Genomic DNA, 13,742 nt, shown 5'->3' with positions numbered 1-13,742 from the left:
TGTTTCGCAACATCTGTTCAAATATACTATATGATTTAAATTGTTCACTACATTGATTTAGCCATATCTGAGCAGAAGCCTCCAACAATCTTTTTACCAGTTTCATTTTGCTGTTGTCACTCATAGCATCAATAAAACAATCCTTGCAAGCTACCAGAAAATCTATATCATGCTAGTTGCTTTCCCCTGAAAAAGTCTTACCACTGAGTACTTGTACCACAGGCCACCCCATACTTCCATTAGCCCCACATAATTCTGTATTACTTAATCTACTGTTAACTTTGTCAATTTCTACATTACTCTTTCCACTAACAGCAGCCACATTTTCAATTTCCTTTTTTAGGTTGCTAGCTGTCCCTGCCAGTTGACCTAATAATAAAGTTCTGGTTTTATTGAAACTAGCAACAATCTTCTGATAAATGCCAATCAGAGCTTGCCTTGTCTCATCATTCCTTGTGTCACACTACTGCCTGCCTGAATCAATTCTACCCCTTAATTCAACAGCAACTGAATCAATCTTAGCACTCAAATTTCCCTCTGACTCCTCTAATTTTTCAGATAAATCCCCCAACTGATCATATAATTCTCTAATTTTTGCCTCCAAAGAACTTTCCATATCCCCCATATCAGTTTTTAATTCAGTCTTGAAATCCCCCATATCAGTTTTTAATTCAGTTCTGAATTCTCCCATTTGCCTCATTAATGATCTAAGCATTGCCACTACACTAGCTTTCACTTCTCCCTTTCCGTGTGGGCTCTCAGGCTCACTCCAACTCCCTGTAGACTCAACATCACTAGCTGACTTTGAGCTCCATAGTTAAACTGGCTGTGAGATAGAGAACTGAGAAATTAATGCACCTGCTGCCAACACTTAGCTTTGTTGAGACTGCTGCTGCATGATGACTGCTGCCTGATGCTGTTGGTTGCCGTGCGATGAGGTGCAGTGCAGTGTGGCATGGAATGGCTTGCAGTTTGGCAGCGGAAGTGGCCCCACTCCAGAGTGCAGCGGCAAAGTTGGCGCGATGATGTTTGGCTGCCAGTGGTGCTTCAACTCCCTCGTTGGTGGTCAACGTCAGACTGAATGTACTGCTCGGCAATTGGCAACGCATTTTTCCAAATGTTCTTCACTTTCAAACACAATCCTGCACTACCTACCGAGCCTGTTCAGTTCAGACAATCCCAGACGAACCCCCATATTATGACTGTACTGGGCACTACACATTAAAGTTAGAATAGTTTGGCTCATGCCCCCACATGCTATGGCACAAAAATATGTATACTTGTTACATTCAAATTAATTGAGTGGCCCAGAGATGTGGCTGGTCTCAATGGTTGGCTACATTTTCGTCATAGGGTGCCAACTCACACATGTCGTAAACTCAATTTTTAAGTTGAAATAAAATATAACAAAACAATGCAGGCAGGTATTGCAGTGAAATTTAAAATATTGAGTCACTCACGATTTACAAATTGAACAAGTAATTTATTTTTCTTCAGTATATTCACTAAACACTCAAAATGCAGTCTGAGGAGCTTTTACATAAGGGTGACCTTTGACAACTGATGCTACAACACTTCACTATAAAGTTTATGTCCTGATCATGGCACTCGACAGTCTGTTCTCAAATCACAACATACACTCTTTTCTGCTGTCCTAAACCACTATCTAGCACTCCACTTGGTCACTTTTGACAGCCGGTACATGCATACTTGTCTCTGAATGTGGCTACCAACCCACTACTACCTCCAGATGCGCGGCAAATCTGGCCCTTAGCATTGCTCAGAACCAACTGCCCTGTCTTCAGAGAAGGCCGCCATATCCACCCTCGAAATGACTGCCTAATTCAAAAAAATGTTTGACAAAAATTATGAATACTCTAAAACTAAACACACAAATGCATATGATATATTGAAAAATATGGAAATTTTCCAGGGAGTAACAATTTAAAGACCTTTTTTTATTTTTTTTTTTTATCTGCCACCATTATTACACAAATAATGTTCTTGTGGCGTGATTTTACTTTTCCCAGAGTTTTGATACTAAACATAAATAAAAAAATAAAAATACATACTTAATTACTCATCTACCTCTTTAAACTTTAGATTGCTGCCACTAGTTTTGTCTCTTTAAATTTATTTATTACCAAAAACACAGTTTCTCTCAGTCGAATCCCATATTCTGACCTCTCATTCAAAAATGGTACACACTATGCTAAATTGGCTATGATTGCTCGATGCAGCTCTACTAGCCGCATCCATAAACACTTTGTTCATATTAATTGGCCAATGCACTACCGAGATATTAGCTTTTGAACTTTCATAAATTTACAACTTTTAAGACAAAAGTAACTTTTAAACTATAATATATTTTTGTGGCGCATCTACATAAATTAGCTTTACATATTTATCTGCCCATGAGTGCCAACTCGCACCTTCATGTCACTCTTAGTTCTGATTTTATCAATTTTTCTCTGGCATACAAATTTCTCCAAGTGCTAAAAATGGCCATACCCGCCCCTGTCGAGCATCTGCTCAGGTTTTTCCAAGGCCGCGTAGATGCTAGCTGCTCACCTCACGCCCGTAGCAACCATCAGCCATGTGCTCTGTGGCGGGAAACTGCCACTCTAAACTCCCGCCACAGCTTGTACACACATAGGGTACTGTTGCTGTGTGGTGGATTTAATATGGACAGATGTGTGGATGGTCCAGGAAGGTGGTTCATTATGTTGATGGGAGGACCAGGTGAAGCTGCTAGGAGAGCCCCCACAAACCCCATATCCCTTGTCTCTTTCGGGCTCACTAGTGAGGTCTTCATGGTCTAGAGTTGGGGCCAAGGCATCCTATACTCATTCCTCCACAACCCAACAATTTCTCTCCCCATTTGTGAAAGCAGCTATGTCATATACCAACTCTGTTGCAATCACAGCACTGGTTTTTATGTTGGTGTGATAACAAATCAATTGTCCACTTGAATGAATGGCCACTGCTAAACTGTGGCCAGGAACAAAGTTGACCGCCCAGTGGCCCAGCTTGCAACTGAGCACAGTATACATGATTTCAATGGCTATTTCTCAACCTGGCCCCATTAATCCTTTCTCCCACTTCCAGCTCTTCTGAACTTGTTCATAGGTGCTGGCCTTGCAACACATCCTTCATTCCTGTTAGTCTCATGACCTCAGTCTCAGTTAACCCACTGTCCCCAAACCTTTCACCTAACAGTTTCCACTTTCTCTGTCCGGTCACCATATTATGATTCTTGCCTCCATGTCACCTTCATTGTATGCTGCACCTTATTGGCTTTGGTGCCCGTACATTACTTGCCTAGCCCGTGCACCAGCCACCCCTCTCTCCCATCATTCCTTACCAGCAAACCTGCCGCCTCTCTCCGAGACACTAGATACCCACCCCAAACCACCCTTCCTGCCCCTCACTCTCTCTCTCTCTCTCTCTCTCTCTCTCTCTCTCTCTCTCTCTCTCTCTCTCTCTCTCTCTCTCTCTCTCTCTCTGCCACAACCACCAACCTAGTCCATCAGCCAAAATGCAATCCGAGTCCATCAGACAAAATGCAATCCTGGCTTTATCTGCACAAAAGATTTATTCTGAAAGCTAGCAAGTTTTCTTTCTCTTTTGTGTATGCCTTTTGACTATTCAATGCTTGTGACATTATTTAGGCTACATTTGACATAGTAAAATTATCAGAAAAGCCATTGTTGAGAGAGAAATAGAGATGCGGGGGAGGGGGGGTGAGGGTGGAATAGCTGCTACTTTTTTATTAAGTAACTGATAGTTATCTCGTACTGCTATAATAAAATCTACATAACCACATTGATATTCATTTTATGAGGGGTGTCCAATAAGTAATGCAACACATTTTTGTCTTGGCCAGTTGCAGTTGAAAAAATGCAAAATTTGTAGTGGTACATAATGGAGTATTCTTGTTTCAGCTGATATAGTTTCATGAAGTTCTGATTGGTGGCAGTGCTGCACATAACCTTCAAAATGCTGTCTGTAATGGAGATGTGTTACAAGCAGAGAGTTGTCACTGAGTTTCTTTTGGCAGAAAAACAGAGCTTTGCAGATATTTGTCGTCACTTACAGAATGTCTACAGAGACCTGACGATGAAACAAAAGTGCAGTGAGTCATTCAATGAGGTGTCTATCATCAGTCCGACAAGGGCCTGCAAACCTGTCTGATCTCCTGCATGCCAGCTGGCCACACACAGCTATTGCTCCTGCAATGTTGGAATGTGCAGACACTCTCACAGTCAGACACCTTGCTGCACAACTGGCTATCTCTGATGGTAGTGCTGACACATACATCCACTGGTTGGTGTACACAAAGGTATATGCCCCCGCTGTGTTCCTCGCTGCCTAAAAGGAGACTATAAAGCTCAAGGAAGAGCTCAAGGAAAGACCATCAGTGTGAAATTGCTTGTGCATTACAAGGCTGGTAATGACAGTTTTTTGTCAAATGTTGTCACAGGTGATAAAACACGGGTTCATCACTTTGAACCATAAACAAAACATTAATCCAGGGAATGGCACTACACCATCTCACCTCCGAAGAAAAAGTTCAAAGCCATATACTTAGTCGGTCAAGTCATGGAATTGTGTTCTGGGGCTCTGAAGTGGTTATTCTGTTTAATGCCCTCCCTCAAGGTGCAACCATCAACCTTGGTATTTGTGCTACCCCCAGGAAATTGAATAAACGACTTCAGTGTGTTCATTGCCACAAAAATGCAAACAAACGTCTCCTCCACCATGACCACACAAGGCCGCACACAAGTCTGCGCACTTGTGGGGAGCTCACAAAACTTCATTAGACTGTCTTCCTCAACCACCCTACAGCCCGAATCTTGCACCTTCTGGCTTCCATCTGTGGATAACAGTATGTGCATGATGGGGAGGTTATTGTTGCAGCAAGTCATTGGCTCCAATATCAATCAGTAGTGTGGTACCATGCAAACATACGAGTCCTCCAAGTAAGGTGGCATAAGGCTGTCACATTGAACAAAGATTGTGTTGGAAAATATGTTTTTTAGCCAAAAGAACGGGGAAGAATATGGAGTATTGGAATCCTGAACAAAACCAACCTGCTTTCAGATGAAATATGTGGCATTACTTATTGAATGCTCCTTGTAGAAAAGGTTGTATTAGTGTTATAAGAGTACCAGCCCATGTGCAATGTAGATTGTTACTTGTTGCGCAACTAAGAAGAATTTTCGATCCTTAATCGTAAGTAGCTTGTCCCCAGTTTCAGCTGGGCAGAATTGGACTCACTTGCTATGTATCTAATCTGTCGCTTTGTCAACTTGCATGGAATACTAGCAGGTAATTTATTATAATAATGCAACTTTCTTTTAGCGACTACAACTGGCTATCAAAACAGTGCTTAAGAATTGTGCTGTTAATTTATGATTGGTAATTCCAAAGAAATCCTACAAGTATGAAAAAGTAATTTGGCTCCTGACATAAACTGTATACTATACTCTTAAAGCAGTGCCGTACACAATGCACTAGCCACCTTGACCCCTTTGGAATCTTCGGGTGACCACCGCTCTTAAAGTGCCATATGTTTCTGTTGATATGTTTTTGCGAAACCCATGTTGTTCCAAATTGACCACAGACTTGAATTCCTCAATAAATAAAAATAATTACATTGGGATGACTCATTGGTTCATCAATAATTTTTGCCCATCATTACTCTTTATGAACTTAAAACTGATAACTTTCAGAAGATGAAGAGTAAATGACAGAGAACGTGTCTGACTCTTCAGTAAATTTTGCGGTATAGACCTGATCTGATTACATCAACATAGCAAACTCTCCTCTAGTTTTCTAATTAAACTTCTTCTTTCTTTTCCATTTGCCATTTTCCCATTTTTCTTCATGGTGGGCATTTTTGTAATTGGTTTTGGCAGTGTTAGTGGAATATGGTGGTCAGATGCCCTTCCAGATGCCACCACTACTCCTGGCAAGAAATCTATGTACCCCATGTAATGTAGGTCTGATTTTCAAGTGTGATAATGTTTTCTGAGTGTTAGCATTGCTTGTATCTGCATTTACCAGCTTGATATTTACTTAGTTGGATATGAGAAACCTCCTAAAAGCTACACCCAATGCTCAGCTCATCGGTGTTAGTGGATTCAATCTGGGGCTGCCTCGCCTTCCCATGTCCTGGAAGTAGCTGCATTAGCACTCCAGGCTGTCTGGAGATGTTTTGATCAACCTTTGGACCAGTTGTTAACTAAAGTCATCCATATTGAAGCACTGGGCAATTAAACAAAGCTTAGATGTTTGCTGTTTACTACTCTTCATACTCTACTATGAGAAATAATGAGTTTGTGGAACAAATAAAGGCTGAGTCTATAAAAGTTATGAATTGTGATCACAAACAAACTGACACCCAACATGACAATAACAGTGGTCAGGGGCGAGGCATGATAAGTCAACTGGACTGAGATACATGATTTTTGGCTTCACTGATTAATCATAGCAACTTTAATAACATAGTTTTAGCAGTCTGTGAATGTATTGCCGATAAGTAATGTCCAACGGGTGCAATTTTTCGGTGATCAGACATCTCGCCATCGTCATGTGCATTGGCAAGCTGGGCTCCGAGGCACATGACTGACTTTACCCCTCCCACTGCAAGCCATTACTTTTGCAGTCTGTGCCCAAGGACATGCATCAGCCATTGTGGAGGTACTTGCATTGGTGTCTGTGGCAGTGTTGATGTATTTGTTCTGTCTGCCCTGGTCACCAGATCATTGTGTTTCCAGAGCGTCCTCTCAATCAGATCCCATGCTGGTTCCTGAGCCATGATAAGATTATAGTCAAAGTCTTGATTGATACTTTCAATGGCTTCTCTAATGACGCATCCCAGTATTTGGAAGCCTATGGTAAAATCCTGGTATGTTCATATTCCATCGCATGATTCTCTGACAAACAATGCTGTGTAAACACCACCTTCTTGGGCAACATTAACCAAGTATGCCATTGGTGTTCTTGGCACTATTTGTCTAACATACACCTTACCACACTGGCACAGAATTTTATATACCCCAGCCTTCTGCAATCCAAGGTCATCCTTGACACTCCCAAATAATGCATGTGTTTTATTAGGTGAGCAAAAGACAGTTCTTCAGTGGTGGTTTTTTAGTATGTACCCAACTTTTTCTGATGGCACACCAGTGTATAGTATAAAGGCTGTGGCTACCACTTCCTTCATAATTTCTTCCATTTCCACAGGGTGTTTTGTAAGGTGGGGCAAAGAGAGTGCTTAATCTGCCACTCTGAGTATCTGTTTTTTCGGAACACAGTTCAGAGGTGCTCCAGTTCATGGGCAGACTCTCTGTGTCTGAGATGGCTTGTGCCCTGTGTACCAGCATTTTTAGCACCACATTCCTCTTTGCAGGTTGTGGCAGCTATCTGCGTGCAAATACAGATCACATAGCATGGTCTTTCCATATATACCAAGGCCCAGAGTGCCGTCAGATCTTCTCTTGCCCATGACTTTCAGGAATGGTAGTCTTCCTCCTGCAGCCTGCATAATGAATTTGATGTTGGGATGTATGGAGTGCAAACATACAAGAAAGTCAAGGAGTTTGTCCCTTTCATGGGGATAGGTGACAAACATGTCTTCCATATAACAGGAAAAGTGGGTGAGTTTCCATCTGAATGATGTCAGGGTCTCTGATCAAATACTCCATGTACAAATTCACAACCATTAGCAAGAGTGTGCTGCCCATTGTAACCCCTCCTATTTGCTCATAGTATTCTCCATTAAATGGAAAATATGTAAAGCTTAGGACATCCCTGAAAAGGTCAGTGGTCTTCTCATCAAATTTATGATCAGTAAGTTCTAGTGACTCACATAGACACACCCTGGTGAATGGTGAAACAAAGTGAAAGCTCACTACAATATCCAAGTCCTTCAGTCTGAAGTTGTTGAGGCATTTCACAAAATCCACGCAACTGCAGATGCGATGTGGGCACTTACTGAAATAAGCGCTTAGTATCTCTGCCAGTTATTTTGCCAGCAAGTATGTACGAGCTCAGATGTTGCTGACAGTCATGTGTAATGGCACCCCACCTTTGTGGACCTTGGGGAGTCCATAAAGTCTTTATGGTACAGGTCCTAGTGGTGATAATTTCTTGATGACTCCCTCTGATAACTTGTATTCCTTGGTAATCACCAGGGTCTTGTTCTCCAGCTTCTTGGTGAGGTTAGTGTTGATTTTTCCTGTAAGAGTTGTCACATAGCAGGCTCTGCATCTTCTCACTGTAGACCTTCTGGGAGAAAATGACAGTGGAATTGTCTTTGTCATCAGGTAAGATAACAGTTTCAGGGTTTCTAATGGCTGCCCTCTGTACTGGTAATTTTTGACTTTGTAGTCTTAATTTTCATCAGAGGATGAGAAGCTTCATGACACACTTCTACTGCTTCAGGCAGTAGTTGCACAGCAACCTGTTAAAGTGCACTGGTGATGTCTGGGACTGGTGTGAACTTTGGGGTGAGGCAAAGTTAAGCTTCCTCTTCAGAACTGAAACCACATCGTCACTCAGCTGCGGGATTGTTAGTCAACAAGACATGAAATTTTTTATGTTTGACATCCTAAAGCCTTTCCCTGAGCTGGACTGGGCACCGCCCAGGTAACACCATGAGTCCACTCCCAGGTCCAAGAGTTAAAATGATTGGCCAGTTAGAAATGTTGTCTATAAAGTTCTTGGGAGGTGTACTCAAGACTCCGGCAGGTAATGTGTACACTTCATGTACCAAGCAAGGCTGGCCTGGTTCTTGAGTCTTCTGGCTGCTCCAGAATCGATGTGGTGCATGACCTTAGCAAAGTTCATCACAACTTGCTCAGCATGACATCTCTTCAGAAATGCAAGAGAAGTCCGCAAACAACATCTTCAGTGGCACAGCTTGTTGAATTTCTTCGTGCTGTGATACATCTTCTCCCTGTGAAGGTATATGATGTGATTCTTCAGTTTACCAGCTTATTTGTTGATTGGTCCACAAGTGTACTGCCAATCCATAGTGTCAACCTGAAGAGATGTCGTGCTTAGTGAGTTGTGCCAGACTTTTCTATGGTCAAGCATCCCATTGATTCTGTGGCAGCCAGGAGAAACAAGAAACAGGCCAGCCTTGCCAAGGATGGGACAAACTCCTTGATTTCCTAGTACATCTGTGCTCCATACATCCCAACATCAAATTCACTACCTAGAGTGAAGAAGGAAGACTACCATTTCTGGATATCATCCTGGTCAAGAGAAGAGCTGACAGCACCTAGGGCCATGGTATATATAGGAAGAACACACAGACAGACCTGTATTTGTATGCAGATAACTGCCACCACCCTGCACTGAGGAATGTGGTACTAAAAGCTCCACTACACACAGCACACACCATCTCAGGTGCAGAGAGTGTGCCCCATGAACTGGAACACCTCAGAACTGTATTTTTTTTTAAAAAAACGGATATGAAGTATGGCAAATAAAGTGCACTCTTTGCCCACCTTACAAAACAACCCATGGAGATGGAAGAAACTATGAAGGAAGTGGTAGCCACAGCCTTTATACCATACATTGGTGTGCTATTGGAAAAATATAGGTGCATATAGGAAAAGCATCACTGAAGAACTGTCTTCTGCCCACTCATCAAAACACTGGGGAGTGTCAAGAATGACCTTGGTTTTGCAAAGGACTGGGGTATATTAGATTCTGTGCCAGTGCAGCAAGACATACATTGGACAAACAGTGTGCACCATTGAAGATCGATGCTGAGAACAACAGTGGCACACTCGACTAATGTAACCCAACAAGTCGGCAGTCACAGAGCACTGTTTGTCGGAGAATCATGTGATGGAATATGAATGTACCAGGATTTGTAGACCAGACATCCAAATAGTTGGACAGCGTTGTTAGAGAAGCCATCCAAGCTCACACTAGGGATAATTTTATCAATTGGGACAGTGGCTATAATCACAGCAAGTATTGGGACCCAGTGCTGGGTCTAATTGAGAAGAGCTTCACCAAACATAATGAGCTGGTGACCAGGGAGGACAATGCAAATACATCAACACTACAACAGATGCTGATGCAAGTGTCCTCGCGATGGCCCACATGCATCCTCACATGTAGACCGTAGAGGGAGGGCTTTTGGTGTGAGGAGGGGATGTAAGTCAGCTGCGTGCCCTCAGGACCTCAGTTCGTCAAAGCATCTAACTGTGGCAACATGCCTGACTGGCAGTACACCTGTAGATTGTTTGATCAACAAATACGCTGGGAGAACTGGAGGAATCACGTCGTATAGTAATGTAATTTACCCATAACAACCCAGCTCATAAGACTGTGTGATATCAGCCTCAGCATAATTATTCTTGTGAGTGGCTCATATATAGTCTGAAGTCGTTCATTAATGGTTACTTTCATTACATTTCTTTATTGGTTTAACTACATGTATTGCTGCTTTCCAAAATCCATTAATTTCTTTATTCAAAATCCTGTACCAGAATTCTTCCCTGTAAATATTACTGATGTGGTGTACTTTTAGCTCAGTTGCTTCTCTTCCCAGCCATATATCTGAAATATCTTGTACTGTAATTGTTGTGCTGTAGATATCATCACATGAAACAACACTAAGGAATTTAAAACTCCATTTAATAGCTACTTCATTCAATGCAGAAAATTTATAGAGACATACATCATGCTTCATTCAATCACCAATTCTGCATAACTTATTTCCACAAATAATTTTGATTTTAAAGTTTTAATTGTTTTAAAATTTTTGCAGGAAGAGTGCCAACAGACTACCTAAGGATTGGCAGTTAAATTTGGAGGGCTGTCTGGAGAACTTCACAAAATTGTGTTGGTGAAACTGTGTAGGCGCATTATTCATTTACCTTTCCTTCAAACTGAACTGTATGTGTTTTTGCAGTGTTAATGTGTCACAAATTCTGGAAACATGCCAATGTATCAGAGATAATTATAAACTCTGAAATAATATTTTATTAAATGTAAGCATTTAGAATCTAACATTGGAAAGTTCAGGATGGAATGCATTGAGTCACAGACAGTGCCCGGAGCCAGTAACCATGTGTATATGTGAGTTGTGTGAATGTATGAGAGCTATACATCTGAGGAAGACTTTTGTCTCACAGCTTAAATATTTCTAGTATTCATTTTCATTGTGCCTGTCTATGACTCAACACATTCTCTCTGCATTTAGCATCTAAGCCACACGATTGCACTGTAAGATGTCAGTGAAAGGAACAATTTCACACAGGAGCCTGTAATTATACTTACACATTTATTACAATTTTTGTCTGCATCATACCTTTAATTTATTTAATTCTAGTTACATAATATGATCTGCATACAGCTGTTAAGATACAACTTGAAGACAGTTATCAATACAGTTTCAAATTATAGCAGTACCATCTGTTATCATTGATTTGCAATGTGTGTGGGAGTGTTTTGACCTGAGACTATGTATTGTGAACTTACTTTGTGTAGTATTTTAATGATATTTGTGTGCTAAAACATGTTATATAACTGATGTTAAATTAGTTAAATGCAAAATCTAGAAGGAAGAAACGAGTTAACTAAAAATGCTGCATAAATGGTGAACTTATTTGTAATACATGAATCTCATATACTTTATTGTGGTTGATGTACAAATTGTGATATAATTGTAAATATTTGTATAAAAATTAATGATAATTTTTTATATTATGCAATACTGTAATTTTGAGATGATTTTGTAGTTCCTGTTATGAAACACGTGCAACTGTCTGATTTGTTTAGGAGGTTAGTATAAATCTCCAGTAGTTGATAATTTATAGAAATAGACAGAATCAAGTACCACCATAAAATGGACATCAGTTCATAATCCAATGTGTCAGGTGAAACCTAAACTGACAGTAATATGAAAGATAAGTCAATTATAGTAGCAACTGCATTATCATGTTTAAACTGATTCTTTTCTTTAGATAATATAGAAGAATGTGTGACTAAAGTGGAAGTGTTATGGTACAGTAACAACAAAGTAGTTACCAGTAAACCTTTCCAATAACAGCATAGATTAACTGATAGGTTTTCCATGTCTTTCGTAACTGGCTACCATGTTGCATTGACCATCAGCTGAACTGTGTACAAATTGCAATTTTCAGAAAAAATTAAATATTCATGCTTAAATTTTTATCAAGCGGAATTTACTCAACAAGTTGTGGCAGCTGAAATGGGTCATATGGCCTAAAATTACATGAAACAGGAAAAGAAGAAGAAAATGAATTGACTAATACATTCAAAGAACTGAATTATTGTGAAAGTAATTATAATCTTTTCAGGTTAGAAGCTCATTCTTCATCAGTATATGCTCTGCTTTGTAACTGCAATGCCCAGTGTATCTTATTCATCTTTAGTGTGGAAATCAAAGCTCATCGCAGTACGGGTACTGTATATTAAGTACAATTACTCTGTTCGGTGGCCTGACTGTTTACTTGTACTGTAAAGTCTATTAAGTCTAAGAATTCAAAACTTTGTAAAAACATGTTAAAATACATTATCAAAATCAAACAATCAAATATTGATCACTTACAATTCTGTACAGTTTCACTTACTTCCTTTATTATATTTTTTTATAGAGTATAACATTGAGAGGTTCACATGGCAACTTGGACTTAACACACTATGTTTATGTATAGCAAATTGTGTCTGTCAGCATTATACTTTCACACTATTCCATATTGCCATTAAGTAGTCTGTAGTACTGTGATCTTAGATGGGTGGTCCATGAGAAACTGACAGTTGCAGTATTCATTTTTGTGGTGTCCTAATTATGGAAGAGCATAATGCTGCCACAAATTAGCTCTCTCCGGCATCCATTTGCTTTTTTGATTGACCATACTTCCACATTGTCTTTTTTCCTACTGAATTTTAATGTGTTATTTCTTCTTTCACACTACATTTGCAATCATTAATTGTCAAAAATGATTCTGTAGTGTCCAAAATACATTTTTTGAGCCACTCATCTATGATCATTAAGACTGTTGATGAGAAATTTTCTATTCTTCACATGTAATCTAAATATGAAGACCCTCTATGCTATCCAGAGCCAATATCAATCAATTTCCATTTGCTTTATTAAATTTTTGTTTTGCCTTTACTCTCTCTTTCTTTTTTTAGTTTTTAATATCCCTCAGTCTTCCACTGTCATTTCCTGCGTCATTTTGATGGATCTGATTGAAATCCACACAATGAACTTGCATTTGCAATTAGAGACTGATAACTTTTATATGTATTTTTCTTATTATACAATCACGTGGCAAATGCCAGAAAGTATTTTAAGTAATTATCTAAAATAAATAAGAGCTTAAAAGGTTATTACTGCTACACATTTATCTGAAAATATGCATAGCTTTCAAATAATTAATAATCTTCTTTACAATTTCTACCACATTAACAAAAGTTAAATCTCAGTGAAAGAATCTGAAAGTAAGTTGTCATCTGTGCTAAAGAACTGGCAAGTGAAATCATTTATTGAACAGTGGCCCTTTTACCCATCTGTTTGTCTGGCAAGATAATAATGCAGCACAATGCCAAACAGTTTCTGGAACCATAGAAAAATAACATTTCTTTGTGAATTGGCAATTTTTGTGTAAGAACCAATGCATCCTTTTTATTGTAAACATGTAACCTGTTAATGGGAGGCCATACACATTAGTAAAATCAACATA

At 39.8% G+C, this 13,742-nt stretch overlaps 1 protein-coding gene across 1 annotated transcript in view; it reads left to right on the top strand.

Moving 5' to 3' along the window:
• The window catches only part of LOC124590182, a gene marked incomplete at its 5' end in the record, with an annotated part of 284,887 nt that extends 273,273 nt beyond the window's left edge, over positions 1-11,614 (top strand). The window contains one exon of the mRNA XM_047131633.1: positions 10,799-11,614. The remainder of the gene's footprint in view (positions 1-10,798) is intronic.
• Positions 11,615-13,742: the final 2,128 nt, after the last annotated feature.

This window comes from Schistocerca americana, chromosome 1 (genome assembly GCF_021461395.2).
Source record: "Schistocerca americana isolate TAMUIC-IGC-003095 chromosome 1, iqSchAmer2.1, whole genome shotgun sequence".
Lineage (NCBI taxonomy): Eukaryota > Metazoa > Arthropoda > Insecta > Orthoptera > Acrididae > Schistocerca > Schistocerca americana.
Note: the sequence above shows the minus strand (reverse complement) of the source record. Positions and strands in the feature narration are given on the sequence as shown.